This window comes from Ursus arctos, unplaced genomic scaffold (genome assembly GCF_023065955.2).
Source record: "Ursus arctos isolate Adak ecotype North America unplaced genomic scaffold, UrsArc2.0 scaffold_20, whole genome shotgun sequence".
Classification (NCBI taxonomy): Eukaryota; Metazoa; Chordata; class Mammalia; order Carnivora; family Ursidae; genus Ursus; species Ursus arctos.
Window position 1 is genome coordinate 42,461,963 of NW_026622875.1, and position 16,582 is coordinate 42,478,544.

Consider the following 16,582-nt stretch of genomic DNA (forward strand, 5'->3'; position numbering starts at 1 on the left):
GTAAACTTTTCATTTTAGTAATAGGTGGGGAGTAGGAAGTGTAATCTCTAATTCATTTGTTTACTCATTCATCCACTCATTTCTTGCTGTCATTCAACAAGCATGTTAAATGCTTACCATGAGGCTTTACCAAGTGACAGTCGCTGTGTACTGGGCATGCTTGTTAGAGACCCAAGAAATAAGGTGGGTATGAAGGACGAATTGTTGAGGATGAGTGTAAATGTCTTCTGCACACATTCGGAGAAAGATTTTCTGCACAAATCCTCAGGAATGCTTACCTCTGTCAGTATTACGGTATTTTGATCAACTTCCTTCCTATCTCTTTTCAGCACTCCTTCTAACCCCAATCACGTGAAAAACAAAACAAAATTCCCTCGTGCTTAAGAAACTTTTCACCTGGATGCCAGTTCAGTTTAGTACCACCACTAAAACCATGCCATTCCTTGACAAGTAAACACAGAAAGTAAACAAGATTAGACCCTCTATGCCAGCTGCCATGCTATGGCAGACCAAAATTCTCTGAGGTGGAGCTTTCAAGAAGCAATTGAAACTAAGTCTACATGATTTCCTTAGCAATCAAAAAGACAGACATCCCCTCCCCGAACCCCAGCCCCACCCAATGCTTTTTGGCTTCTCACCAACAGTCCTGAAGTACTGCAGACTTACAGATGTCCGCCATTTATTTTCTCGCTCTGTAGGGTAGATATAGAAAGGAGTCATCGGGCAGCTGCAAGGACATTCTCAGCTGTATTTTTTTTCTTTTACCTGAAACCAGTTGTTCCTTTACTTTAAATGTTTTTCAGCTGGGTTAAAGGAAGCTAGAACTGAAAATGTTCTTACACTTAAAAAATAGTTGTTGCCGGGAGGGTTTTTCCCAGTTTGAAAAATAATGCAGTGTGCCTCCAAAGAAACAAATGCGTCACAAGAAGTGGAAGCCAAGAGGCTAAAAACGAACCAACAAAAAAAACAAAACAAAAAAACGCTCAACCCTAACATCTGCTTAGGTATGTCAATGCTTGGTAGAAAAAACAAGGCCTCCATCTGCTGTGGCTGTCGAGCCCCGCATGTCATGATCTGTGCTTTGATAGGCCTGACTGGAAAGCAGGACCCGGGAAGAGACAGCATGACGCTCGTACCCAATGATTTCTTGGATTGTCAGAAATTTGGCTTTGAATTTCAAACGCCGCTCTCAAGTCTCCTGAGTGAATTACTGCAGATAATCAGATGGTGATGTACATAGCTTTTAAGTATAAAGGGTCCTTAAAAAGTCTTCAGTCTATGACCTCATGCTATCAGTGAGGAAATTGAGGCACAAAAAGGCGAATTAACTCAGCCCAAATTCAACCTCTCAGTAATAGTAGAACTCAGGCCAGAACTAGATCTCATGACCGAGACAATGTATGTTTTCCTCGAACCAGACAGCTTTAATAGAGGTAAGAAATGTGGAAAGGTAACAATGATGCTGGAAAAAAAGGTGCATCTCTCTTTGGTTCTCTGTACACCTGAAGACTCTTGAACCTACCAATTACTCCAAATCACATAGAACTTTTTTTTTTTTTGTATTCTGTTTCTTTCTTTCTTTTTTTAATTAAGTTTTTAATTTTAATTCCAGTATAATTAACATACAGTGTTAGTTTCCAGTGTACAATATAGTGATTCAACAATTCTATACATTGCTCAGTACTCATCACAATAAATGTAGTCTTAATCCCCAGCACCTATTTCACCCATCCCCCTACTCACCCCCTCTGGTAACTATCAGTTTGCTCTCTACAGTTGAGGGTCTCATATAAAAAGTCATGAAAGATGGAGTATGGGGCAAACTTGAAAAATACGCAAAATCAGGATATGGTAATAAAACTTTTGAAGATTAAATGAGATAATACATATAAAGCACTTAACATAGAGTTTGGCACCTATATAGAACTTAATAAATGCAAACAGGGGTGCCTGGGTGGCACAGCGGTTAAGCGTCTGCCTTCGGCTCAGGGCGTGATCCCGGCGTTATGGGATCGAGTCCCACATCAGGCTCCTCGGCTATGAGCCTGCTTCTTCCTCTCCCACTCCCCCTGCTTGTGTTCCCTCTCTCGCTGGCTGTCTCTATCTCTGTCAAATAAATAAAGTAAAATCTTTCAAAATAAATAAATAAATAAATAAATAAATGCAAACAGTACCTGGAACATATAGGCATGTAATTAATATTTGTTGTATCAGTGAGTATTTATGTCTCTTCCCAGCTATGTTGAAAGTAAAGGAAGCTGTCTTCCAGAGTAAGCACATTTCTGTAGGGTAGAATGTATCCCAAGTACAAACTTAACACCTTCAGCTCACTAACCTGGACTCCTACTTTGAGCTACTCAGTGGTGGTAGGCAGGTCTGGGCTCTCTCCACTGATGGAAAAGGCAGCTAGATTCCTGCTTATGGTGGAGATGGCCAGTAGCCTGCCTTATCAGTTGACTACAGTTACTGTACTCCTGCCTAACAAGCAACCCCAAGGGGCGCCCAGGTGGCTCAGTCATTAAGCATCTGCCTTTGGCCCAGGGCATGATCCCAGGGTCCTGGGATCAAGCCCCGCATCGGGCTCCCTGCTTTGCTGGGAGCCTGCTTCTTCCTCTCCCACTCCCCCTGCTTGTGTTCCCTCCCTCACTGGCTGTGTCTTTCTCTGTCAAATAAATAAATAAAATCTTAAAAAAAAAAAAAAAAAGCAACCCCAAAGCTGTTGTGAAACAACTCATTGATTGACTGGAGAGGAGGAAGAGGAGACCCCAAGGGGAAAGGGCAGAAAGGGAGCATGAAGTCTTTAAGGAAATATTTTCATGGAGGAGTAATAAAATTTTACTCTCACTTCCTTTTTTTTTTTTTGTTAGAATTTATTCTATTTATTTATTTTAGAGAGAGAGCATGGGGAAAGGGCAGAGAGCTATGGACAGAGAGAATCTTTTTTTTTTTTTAAAGACTTTATTTATTTATTTATTTGAGAGAGAGAGAGCACAAGCAGGGGGAGTGGCAGAGGCAGAGGGAGAAGCAGGCTCCCCGCTGAGCAAGGAACCTGAAGCGGGACTGGATCCCAGGACCCTGGGATCATGACCTGAGCCGAAGGCAGATGCTTAACCAACTGAGCCATCCAGGCATCCTGAAAGAGAATCTTAAACAGACTCCATGCCCAGGGTGGAGCCTGACCCAGGGCTCCATCTCATGGCCCTGAGATCTTGACCTGAGTTGAAATCAAGAGTGTGACGCTCAACCGACTGAGCCACCCAGGTGCCCTTCTCTCTTCCTTTAAAGGACTGAAGGCACTGAGCTGTATTAGAAACAAGTACTACCAATCACAGTCTCCATCTCTTCAAAAGACAGTGACAAGGAAGACTACACAGAAAATGCTAGTTCTGTTCATAGTGGCCCCTCATTGTCATATATGGGGAAGTGAACACAGGTTTCCAAACCACGCAGATAAGAGTCTGAATACTGGTTCCTGACTTAGTAAGATCTTGTACAATGTATCACTAAGCCTCCATTTCCGTATCTGTAGATTAGCAATGATAGCAGCACTTACTCAAAGGGTTTGTGAGCGTATGCATACAAAACATCTTGCTTAGGGCCTACCTTCTCATATTTGGTTTAGTCCAGCTGCTAACGCATCACCAAGTTACACCAGATCCTTTCCTCCAAAAGTCCTACCAAAGCCCAGCTTTCATGGACGGAGACAGTATCTCGTCAGGATAACCCTACTCAGTCCTATTTTCTCCACATTCTTTTGGCTGCCGATTTGATAGGCACCACTGCCTTGCGGGCAGCACCTAGATACATAGCAGGAACTCAGTAAATTCTACTTAGCCCTCCATGGCAGCGTTGCAAGAGAATACTTAAAGAGCAAAGTAGGTCACTAACTAAAAGAAGTTGGAGAGTCAGCAGACTGGGAGGTAGCCAGGTAAGTCATGATGTTCACTTGAGTAAGACAATGGAGAATGGCGGATAGTGAGAAATGATGAGACAGTGTCAACAGCTCTTCTAAAGCCGTCTAGGCCAATGACATTATTTGTGGCAAACAGAGTGTGAAGCAAGAAATCCGTGAACATTTGCTGATGATATTAGATTACAACACAGTAAAAACTAGCAATAATCAAGGATTATACTTGCCATACAAAGACTGACTTGGGGATTTTACTTGACTTGATCTAAATGTCAAGTAGAAAATATTATGGTGCCTATAATAAGTAAGTTAGGAAAAATTATTTTAACTTAAAATTTTTTATTTGGACATAATTATAGACTCAAATGCAGTTTTAAGAATTATAGATTCACATGCAGTTGTAAGAAATCGTACAGAGAGAGCTCACATAGCCTTTATCCAGTTTCCTTGGATGGTAACAACTTGCAAAGCTATGGTACAACATTACAACCAGGATATTGACATTCATACAGTCAAGATACAGAACGGGTCCATTATCGTTATCTTTTATAGTCATACACACTTTCCTTCTGCCCCTATTCTCTCCTTAGCCCCTGGTCCCCATTTCTGTAATTTTGTTATTTCAAAATGTTGTACATATGGAAACATACAATGGAAACAAGGTAACTTTTTGAGATTGGCTTATTTACTCAGCACGAGATTCTTTGGATTTCCAACCAAGTTGTTGGGTGAATTGATAGTTCATTCCTCTTTATTGGGGAGTAGGGTTCCATGGTATAGATGTATCAGTTTGTTTAACCATTTGCCAGTTAAGAGACATCTGAGTTGTTTCCAATTTGGAGATATGATGAATAAAACTGCTATAAATATTCTTGTACAGATTTTTATGTGAACACAAGTCTTCGTTTCTCTGGATAAATGCTCAGGTCTGCTATTGCTGCATAATATGGTGGTTATGTGTTTAATTTTTTTTTAAAGACCATCAAACTCTTTTCCAGAATGCCTGAGCAATTTTACATCTCCATCAGCAATATATGAGCCTTTCAGTTTCACCACATCCTGCCAGTGTTTGGCATTGTCACTATTTTTTTATTTTAACCATTCTGATAAGTGTGTAGTGATATCTCATTGTGGTTTTAATTTGCATTCCCTAATGGCTAATAATGTTGAACATCTTTTCATGTGCTTATTTGCCATCTGTATATCTTTGGTGAAATGTCTCTTCATATCTTTTCCCTATGTTCTAATTGGATTGTTTGGTTTTTTACTGTTGAGTTTTGAAAGCAATTTATATATTCCAGAGGCTAGTCTTTGTCAGATACACGGCTTGCAGATATACTCTCCCAAACCGTAGTTTGTCTTTTCATTTTTTTAACAGGCAAAAGTTTTAATTTTGATGAGGTAAAATTTATAAATTCTTCCCTTTTGGGATCATGCCTTTGGTGTCCAGTCAAAGAACTCTGCTTGGTCCTGGATCCTAGAGATTTCTCTTGTTTATTCCTAAAAGTTTTACAGTTTCACTTTAAAATCCATAACGAATTTTGAGATAATTTTTTAATAAGGTGTGAAGTTTAGGTAAATATCCAGGTTTTTTTTTTTTTTTTAAGATTTTTTATTTATTTATTTGACAGAGAGAGACAGGCTATGAGAGGGGGAACACAAGCAGGGGGAGTGGGAGAGGAAGAAGCAGGCTTCCAGCGGAGGAGCCCGATGTGGGACTCGATCCTGGAACGCAGGGATCACGCCCTGAGCCGAAGGCAGACGCCTAACAACTGCGCTACCCAGGCGCCCCAATATCCGGGTTTTTTGTTTTGTTTTTAATCTATGGACGTCTAATTGCTTCAGTGCCATTTGCTGAGAAGGCTAACTTTCCTCCATTAAGTTGCTCTTATACCTTTGAAAAAACCTCCGTTAAGCATATTTGTGGGGGTTGTATTCTATTTCTGCATTCTCTACTTTGTCCCATTGCTTAATGTCTATTTACCTTTGTCAAATTACAGTACAATTTTAATCACTATACCTATATAACCAGTCAATATTGGATAGATTGCTTCATCCCATTTTAAGTTCTCTATGTCAAGATATTTTAGCTATTATATGGTATACATTTTTCCATATAAATTTTAGGATAAGCTTGTCTATATCTACAAAAAAATCTCGTTGGGATTTTAATAGGAATTTCGTTAAATCTACATATCACTTTAGGGAGCACGGACATCTTTATTATGTTAGTTTTTCAAGCCATGAACAGAATATGTTCTCTTTATTTATGTTCTTAAAAAAATTCTTTCATCATAATTGTATAATTTTCAGCACACAGATCCTATACACGTTTTGTTAAGTTAGTATCTAATTAATGTAATTAATTTCCTTTGAAGTTGTTATAAATGGTATTGTGTTTTTAGTTTTGCTTCTCACATTGGTCATTAGTACATAAAAATATAATTGATTTTTGTGTGTTGATCTTATAAATGAACATTTTAAGAAAGCAATTTTATTTCACAAATATTTATTAGCATTCTATCCTGTGTAATTCACATCGTATCATGGGGAATATTAAAGTGTAGTTAAGGGGCACCTGGGTGGCTCAGTCAGTTACGCATCTGCCTTCAGGTCAGGTCAGGGTCCCGGGGTCCTGGAATCGAGCCTGGCGTCAGGCTCCCTGCTCAGCAGGGAGTCTGCTTCTCCTTCTCCCTCTGCCGTTTCCCCTGCTTGTGCTCTCTCTCTCTCAAATAAATAAAATCTTTAAAAAAATAACACAGTGTAGTTAATTTTTATCCATATTTTGATGGTGTTCATTCCACTCAATTTACCCCAGCAGAGGTTTAAGGAGTAAAAAAGAGAAAATACAACTTCCATCCATAAATTATACAGTATATTTGGAGAACCGATGAGAAGTTTTGCAAAGGGACAGGAAGAAATTTTTGGGTAAAAGGGGTCTGAAGAGTGTATCAGGGCAAAGTATCCAGGCCTCGGGTTTGGAGTACCTCAGTTCTCTGGCACTCCAGATTTTCTCTATGGCTGAAACAAGCCTCTGAATGATTTCCTCAGCATAAATGGCTTACATAAGTCCTCCCCCCCCAGCAACATATTTTAGAATCCAAACAAATCATAAAAATCATGGACATGTTTTTGAAATATAGAAATACTACACTAACATAAGCTTTGGAAATGCTCTCTGCTCCAGTGATTGAAATAATTAAGAGGCATTTTCCACTTGGAAATGCTTTTAAGTTTTATCATAAAGGTGAGATGTGTCTGATCAAGGTAGTCTGTCTACAAAGAGCCATGTTTCTGGGGAACAGGAGTTAATTACATCACACCGTGTATGAGTGAGTGCCCCTTCCATCCAGGCCAACTGGGCATTATTACAAGTGAGTAATTGCACTGCTTTTCATCACTCGCCTAAATCATTAGAACACAAGATTATTAAACCAAGACCCTACCAATTTAGCTGCTCAAGGATGGAGTCTATTAGACCATCTGCTACCTTATCAACACCAGACACAGCAAGTCCAGGCAACTTTATACCCAACATGTAACATCTTACTGCTTCCAACTCCTCCATATACTATTTTTAAGTGATGGTTGTTTAATTGCTGGAGCTAACAAGCGATCCAACAACTGCTTCTCAGCTGTTAGTAAGATTTGCCAAAAGTGGACCGTTTGGTTCAGAAAGAACCACGGCACAACGTAAGGTTATTTCAAATCAAGTTGTGCAGGCTAGAGTCTGGAAAGATTATTTCAGGGAGGCGCAAGTGTTAAGGACAGATTTGTGACCTTTTTCTCCTCTCCGCTCTAGTGCTCTCACTATGTGGACGCTCGGTTCTTTTGAAAGGTGAATAGCAAAAGAGAAATGTGGAATATAGAAAATAGGTGCATTTATTTTCACTTCTTTTCTCGGAGTCCCTCCCCTTTCCCTTGTCTTACCTCTCTATGAATGCAGAAGCCATTTCTATATTGTTCACTATCATATCGAGCACCTGGTAGGCGCTTAACAAGTATTTCGTAAACAGATGAATGTTGCTAAATGAATACATGTGTACACACGCATAGAGGGAAAGAGGCAAGAGATGATATGCACGCAGCTTTGCGGGAGGAGAACAGGTTTCCAGAAAGCAAACCAGCCAGTGTAGCCACTTTCATCTCCTTCAGCAACTTCTGAGAACTAGAAAGTCTGGGAGAAATTATCTAGGTGTGTTGGAGAACTGACGTGCTGGCAGAACATTGTAGAAGAAAAACAAGAATTCTTTGGGTAAAAATGGAGTGGAGGATTTGTCATCCTCTCCCAGATAAATCCTACTCTGCCATTCTTCAATGATGCAGCACTCCCACGAACCCCAAATTTCTGGAGTAATGAGATCCACACTACGCCCCCCCCCCCAGCACGTAACCCCTGATTGCTTGATAACGTATTTCATTTTTCATCTAAGGGGGTGGCAACACTCTTAAGTTCCTCAAAAGCAAAGCCACGATTGCATTTGTATTTCTCAAGTGCATCTGGCTAGTACAAAGTGCGTACTGACCACTGCAGACCGACTGATGGGAAGACCCTTGTTTATCACCCCAGCAGTCGGGAAGGAAGGAAACTGTGTCTCTACATCACTTTCCACTAGGTTCTTCAAAGTTCAAGGTGCTAAATTACTCGATTTTTCAAAGATTCCCTTCTGATCCCCTTCAAAGAATTCATGGATAAGAGGGCCTTTTTTTTTTTTTTTAAAGGATGTCCCCCCCCCCCAAGATTACTTTAGTTAGATGACTCAAGATGCAAAATTTAATTTGAGACATTTGAAGAGTAATAGTGATGGTGTAAGAGAGAGTGGTTTCCTTGGAGTCAGACAGACCGGGTTCAAATCCAGGCTCATTCCTTACAACCCTGTGGCCAAAGGCAAGTTTTTTTTTTTTTTAATATTTTATTTATTTATTTGACAGAGATAGAGACAGCCAGCGAGAGACGGAACACAAGCAGGGGGAGTGGGAGAGGAAGAAGCAGGCTCATATCGGAGGAGCCTGATGTGGGGCTCGATCCCATAATGCCGGGATCACGCCCTGAGCCGAAGGCAGACACTTAACGACTGCGCCACCCAGGTGCCCCCAAAGGCAAGTTTTTTAACCTTTACAATTTTTAGTTTCCTTTTCTATAAGGTGATATCAATGAGGTGGCCGTGAGAATGAAATGTACATGAAACCATGAGACAATGGCTGGCACTTCGGTGAGTACTAATAAATAAAGTCAATTAGCAGCTTTGATTAGCCTCTCCGATCCTTGACTTCCTCCTCTGTGAAGGAAGATAGCATAGCAATATTCATCTCCACAGGGATATTGTGGGGAGTGAGTGTGTGTGCGCACCGAGGGGGGAGAGTAGAGGGGAGTGGTACAGAGGTCATTATCTTGAGGATCCATTTTACTCTGTATTAATGGATTTAAAACATTATCTTCCACATTAAAGCAAATACAGAGTTAGAATGGAATAGAAAGTAAAATAGGGGTGAATTCTTATCAAAAATCTGGAAACTTCACAACAAATCTCTGGTCTGCTTCACAATGCTGAATACCCCTCTTTAGGCCCCAGGGTGTCACGTTCACTGCACGCTGCTGTTAGGGGTAGTTTGGAGGAATGGTTTGAAAAGCACCATGAGAAAATGACTGGTAAACCATAAAACACCATAAACTGTCAGTTGAAAGGACGCATCTGGTGTCTGCCAAGCTTCGTCCTATGACCAAGAGCCAAGCATCAGACACACGTAGACTGTAACAAGTATAATTTTCTTCTTCTATGTTCTTGGCGCAAGCCTGTGTCTGCCATTGTTAGTCTCCTGCCTCCCAGCCTCTCCTTCTGTAAAAGGCTGCTCTGCTACCTCTTCGGAAACAGATTCTTTGAGGACTGGTTGACATTGTGGATTTCATTCCCCTAAAGGGATATTAAGGAGAATTTCAGCAAGTCCCTGGAGGTTTCCAAGTGACTCTCCTTCACTGTATTGTCCCCTCAGTGAAAGTGGCAACTCTCAGTTCGGACACTAAGCTACCGTGTTCTCAGAACTCACAGGAGTATCACGCTTTATTTTGCCTATAAGCTTTTTCTAAGTTAACCTGAGGTTTACCTTCCTTAAGAACTCTTCCTATGTGTATCTAAAAGTTGCAAATTTCAAGAATTTTTTGTTGTTGTTAGGAAAGTTATTTGTTACAAAAATGATACTCACGCTTTTCCTGTCACCAGTGTAACAGTCAATACAAACTCCTGAAAAGCCCTGAGTAAACCAGGCTCCAAATGGTCTCCAGGTAGAATTGGGCTACTAGGTCTCTAGAGTATAAGTGACACATAGTAGGCAATCAAGGTTTAGTGGATTTTTTTATTCATTCATCAAATATTTGCTAAGGGTTTATAATAGGCCAGGCAATAGACAAGGCATTGGATGGATAAATGGATGGATGAATTTATGAGGGTGATATCAATGGATGCATGGCTCTCCAAAATGTAAGGGACTTAACATTGATTTAAACCAAACACAATACCACCCTAGAAAAGATGAAGGGTAGAAAGCATGTTTTTTAGGGAACAAGGTCAGATCCATAACCACTGGGACACGTAATATTTCAGAAGTAGCTTGGGCTCTGAGTGAAGTTTCTTGGGTGTTTGTGGTAGTTAATCATAGGAGGCGTTGAGTAATTTCAGATGTACTAGGTGAAAGCTTTTCTTTGATTTTCACCGTCCATGGACAAATTCCTTTAATCCTATTGTGGGGTAAATGCTTTATCTCCCCCTGTTAGAGACTCCCCCAGGTCTGGTATGTTGGAGCAGAACTAGCCTTCAAAGCCAAAGGAGACACTGAAAGTCTCTGTTTTGCTTTAATTTGTATTTTCAGGGTTAAAAAAAAAAGATTTGTTTATTTATTTTAGAGAGAGAGAGAGAAAAAACACATGAGTGGGAGGGGCAGCATGGAGCCTGACGTGGGGCTTGATCTCGTGACCCTGAGATCACAACCTGAGCCTAAACCAAGAATCAGATGCTTACCTGAATGCATCACCCAGATGCCCCAGTATATTTTCAGTTTTTATAAGCTGTACCCAAAATTTGGCTTTGGAAAAAATCTATGTATCTCAGTGATTTGCCTGTCTTGTGATTCAGTGTAGTATATACGTTAAGAAGTTCAACTTTTGAAGGTGAGGCCTTTCTGGCTGTTCATAGCAACGTCTTAGCGACTGAATAAATTCATTAATAAATTCAAGGCCCAGATTCAGGTTTTCCCTGCAAACCACGTATCTGTCTCCAATGCGTCAAAACTCTCGTCATCTTTGCACTCCCCTTTAGCCTTGATAACAATGCATATCGAAAGAAAAGAGTAAAAGCAGGTGGAACAGAGGAAATGTATTAAAGCTGTCTGTATTTAAAGAAAATCAGAAAACACCATCTGTGTCACACTGGCCATTTCTTTCTCCTGACCATACAATAACAGTGGCTCTGTTATATTTTAAAATCGAGTTATTCCTTACTACTTTCTCAGATCAGATTAGATTACTTCTCTTCAACAGGTGTGAATTTTATTTCTCATTTTCTTATCTAGGAAGTTCTTGGCAAAAATATCTGCTGTTTAGTGTAAGTTCAAATGCTAGTTGACATTCTCTCCTGGCAATATCCAAGCCCGGAAATAAACCAAATTCCCCTATTTTCCCAGTTATAAGCAGAACATTCTAGAATCATAAAGAAATAGTCCTAGTGGATTTCCTCTTTCAAGTCTGGCTTTGGGATTGTATAACCTTCATCCATCAAGACAAAGGTTAACATAATGTGCTTAGACCCATTTATACAGAAAATGTCAACTAAACCCTATCCTCCCATGAATTCTCGACCAGATTGCTAGATGTTTACCATACTTCACTCATTTGCTTCATTAAGAGAACTTAGACATATTTTCAAATAATCATAATCTTAATAACACCCTTCTAATCCTCTCCCCAGCATACTAGTCTTCCCTAATGTTGGGGTCTGTTTTAACTTAGTCAAGTATCTTTCAAAGCCCTAGATTGGTGGGCTCACTCAAGTACAGGACCAAGAGAAAATGCCCATCTCTACCATTGAAAGCTCACTGTCCATGTGCAGAACTAGCCTGTCTTGAGGCAGTACTGTATTTTGATCCTGAATATTTTCCAAAGCAAGGGAAAAAATGTCAAGTCCATCATTTAAGACCAAGAATGTCATTCTCAAGTTCAAGTAGCGCTTGGAAGATCCTCTTTGTTATTGCCTTCCTCCCCCAAATTGTGTCTCTCCTGAAATTCATATGTTGAAGTCCAGTGCCTCAAAGTGACTGTACTTGAATATGGGCCCTTAAAGAGGTAATTAAGGTCAGATGAGGGCATAGTGATGGGCCCATTAGGACTGGTATCTTTGTAAGAAGAGATTAGGACACATACGCACACTTGTGTGGAAGACCATATGAAGACACAGAGAAGATGGTCATCTGCCAGCCAAGGAGAGAGGCCCTTGGAAGAAATCAGCCCCACCAAAACCTTGATCTTGGACTCCCAGCCTCCAGAATTAAGAGAGCATGAATTTCTATTATTTCAGCCAACCTGTCTGCAGTGTTTTGTTTTAGCAGCCCTAGCAAACTAATACACGGTCTTAGAAAATCTAGAGAAGAGATGCCTGATTAAGGCGGAGATGAAGGTAAGGGGAAATGGAGGTTCTTTCAGTTGGTGAGGTGGTGGAAGTCTGTGAAATGTGACCAGAGATAGTTGCCTGCTTAAAAAAAAAATAGGAGTAGACCTTAATGAGGACGAGGGACCTTTCCTTTTGGCCCTACTTACATTCAGGTGAAAGCTAGATTGATTTCTGCTTTGTTCCCCAAGCAGCTTGCATGAGCAACTGGCCACTGCCAAGTTTGGGCTGGGAGGGGAGAAGGCTTTATCAGTATGCAGATGAGACGCTTGGGGCAGGCTGCTAAACCAAACACCCTTGTGCCTTTAACCTGATGTAGGAATTCAGCCTCATTTCTGGCCAGCAAATCAATTCATCCCAGAGAGAAACCTTGGGGACAAAAATTCACACACCATCAGGAATTCAAAACCTTACCTCCTGCAAGACTGGTTTCCAACAATTTGGAATAATAATACACCCCAACACAAAGGCCCAAAGCAACAAAGGCCATCTCAGACTTAAACACATTTAAAAAGCCCTAAGCAGATGGTCAGTTCCGTCCCAAACTGAACAGGCTGCACTGGACCTATCAAAATGCTGTGTTAGCACCACGCTTTCATCTTGATTCCAAAATCTAATGCTCACTAAGCCTTTCCAGTTTCAGGCAAGCCCCCATTTTCATTTTCATTTGGAGAAATATGTAAACCAGTCCTCCCCCAAATTTAGGTAAATAACTCTTTCCTAATATCCACTAGCGCCTTGTGTCCCTGAAATACCTGCGCGTTTCTTCTCTCAGGGGGCACCTGGTTTATCTGATGCCCGGAGTGGATCACTTTTAACACATCCTCCTCTAATCAACATTATTTTCAGCAATAATCATGAAATTAAATAGACAATGGCCAGAGAAGAAACGCAAACAAGGAAAGCTTTTCTTTTCCTGAACTTTGGACTTATAATCATATTAGTGAAAAATAATAATAAAATAAAATGTCAAAGTTTAAAAAAAGGAGAAAGGAGTGGATTAATACTTTCCAATTCAATGCAAAAAGTCCAATTTACATAACTAGGAAATCATACCACTAATTTAGCATTGCGATTTCTTGATCATTCACTTCTTAATTCACAAACACAAAAGAAGAAATACCAATTTCGAAGTTATTCAAATTATTTAAAGTATTTCACCGGGGGAACTAAAATTTGCACTTACCAAACAAAATATGGCACCTTGCAATCCCCATTCTGGTTCACTGTTTCAAATTTTAAACACTCACAAACAAAAACAAAAACTCCACATGGTCACAAAGAAAGACAAGAAATGAGTAACTCAACCTCTGTTTCTTCATCTGGATTGTTGTTTACAAAGAACCCACCAGAGCAGGTAAAGACTCCAACGGTGCCTGAAGGGAAGCTGGATGATTCAGATCCAGTGGGAACTCACTCTTGCAACAAGCATGGGCTGCTGAGTCCACAGGTGTCACAGGTCAACCATAAAAAAATCTTCTGAATTAACGTCCGTGTAGACTACCTGTGTAGTAAAGGGTAAGTAATAAAAACGTACTCATTTGAAGATCACACAAAAAGTAATTGTCTGGAATCCAGACCTATAAGAATTTTGTGGGGAGGAGAGATATTATGTCACTGAGGAGCTTAGAACTGTTGGTACGTGGTGACGATAAAAGGTATTTTCACTAATGATTTAGGACTTTTAAATTCTTTCCAGCATATCCCTTTACAGCCCATATCTTGGGAGAATGACGGCTAATGCCCTGATCCTGGTACCCCCCGGACTTCTCTTCGCTACCAAAGAGGGCACAGGGGCTCCGGTTTTGTTCGCACACACTCCATCCCTTACCATTGTGCTTCCGCGAGCCAAAGGACAGTTTGACCTTCACTAGAGATAGGAAGAATTTGAGAGCAGGAAGTATATCTCTCCTCTCTTCATATCCCTTATGGACTAAGTGCTAACTGAAGATGTGAATGAGCCAATTTATAAAAGATTCATTAATTTCTCTTATAGGTACACACACACAGTGTGAGATAGATTGTGATTTCATGCCTATTTTGTTTAAAACGGTATATAAAATGTTTAATATTATAAGTTTTAGGTTGATGAAAAGGCAGAGCAAAAGAAATCAGATGCTAAAAGAGTACATACTGTATGATTTCATTTAAATTAACTACAAAGACAGAGAAACTATTCAAAGTTGCTAATATCAGGATGGCATCACCCAGGCAAGGCGGGGAGATTGTGCTAATACAACAAAGGCACTGGGGAGATTCTAGTAATGTTCTGTTTGTTGATCTGAATGCTGGTCACATGGACGTGTTCACTTTAGGAAGGTTTCCCCAGGCTGAGCATTTATAATATGTGTACTTTTCAGTAGGTACATTATCTGTCAATAAAAATATTTTTCTTACAAAAAGAATCACAGAAAAATACATTATATATTAAACAATAAAGATATATTCTGACCGTATATGGGAAATAGATGATCAGAGCCTTCCACAGGGTTGGGTATATAGCCTTAATCTCTCTAAACTTCCATAATCTTTAAAGCCACAGGATTTTCTTAGTTTATTTAGATTAGTTATTAATATCTGCAGAACTAAAGCCAGATTTAAAAATCTGCTCAATGGAAGTTTTGGTTCCAAAATCATCTTCTTCCATATCTACAAACCAGGTTGACTCTGAAATGGTCTCTGGTTGTCAAAGGTTTTAAAGATTTTTTTTTTTTTTTTTTTTAGAGAGAGAGAGAGAGCATGATGCAGGGCAGCAAGGGGGGTGGGCAGCAGGAGCCGGAGAGAGAATCTCAAGAACACTCCATGCTCAGCGCTCAGGGTGGAGCACAACGTGGGGCTCAATCCCACGACGGTGAGATCACCACCCAAGCTGAAATCAAGAGTCAGACCCTTGACTGACTGAGCCACACAGGCGCCTCTCTGGTTGTCAAAGTTTTAATCATTCTTTTCTCTTGGTGCTTCATTCTTCTGTCATGGCTCCTCTTACCTCTCTCCTCACACTAGGCTTTCTGCTTCCAGAATATTGATGTCAATGCCTTCTTTTAAGCACCCTGATAAGCGCAGGAAAATTTTCTCACCTTGTCCTCAAAGCAACTCAGGTGACCCCTGTAAGTTTCTAGTTTCCCTTACACTTTACCAGCGAGATCCGTGAGTGTCTGGGTCAGTCGAAAGCCCTCATCTACTTCCTTCTCATCTCCTTTCCCCTGTAGACTCCTAAACCTCATGGCTTCCCATAAATCACACTCATTCTCCAGGAAGGAGGATGATTTCTGCAGGAAGACAGTCTGTGAGGGGAAATGCCCATGAGCCATAGGTGAAATGGAAAGGCACTCGGGGCATGAGCAAAGAAGAGGAAGAGAGGAATTAACAACAGTAAGTAGGTGAACCACAGTGAGTCACAGGTTTGCCACAATCTAACTCAATAGTAAGCGAAAAATATTTACTGGAGTTTCTCAGAATCTAATGACAACAGCAATAACCAGAGCAGCATGAACGCAAGCTGTTATTTACTGAAGGCTTACTATATGCCAGGCACCGGGCTGAGCACTCTATCTTAGTCTTGTTTGAGCCTCACAATAAGCCAATGAGGTATTTTCATCTCCATTTCATAGATGAGGTAACTAAGATTCAACCAAGTTAACAGGGGAGTCAAACCATGATTTGAATCTAGTTTTCATTTGATGGCCCTTATCACCACATAAAATGACAAATACGACACAGATAATGAGGAATACGCAGTGAGCCCCAAATCCCAGACTCCATTTGGGAAACACTGGCAGTCATGAGGGATTCTTGGCTGATCTTACTCCTCTATCTCAGCACTGCCATATTTTACCGCAATTGTTTGTCACCTCTGAGCTACGTCTTTAACATTTCACGACGTTGGCCATTGGATTTTGTTCATCTTTGCATCTTGCAAGGTGCCCGCCACGTCAGTAACAATGGAGGCTATTACAGGAAATAATTCTCAAGATTTTCAACTCTTGGCTTACCAAAATCTAATAGGGCACCCCTCCCC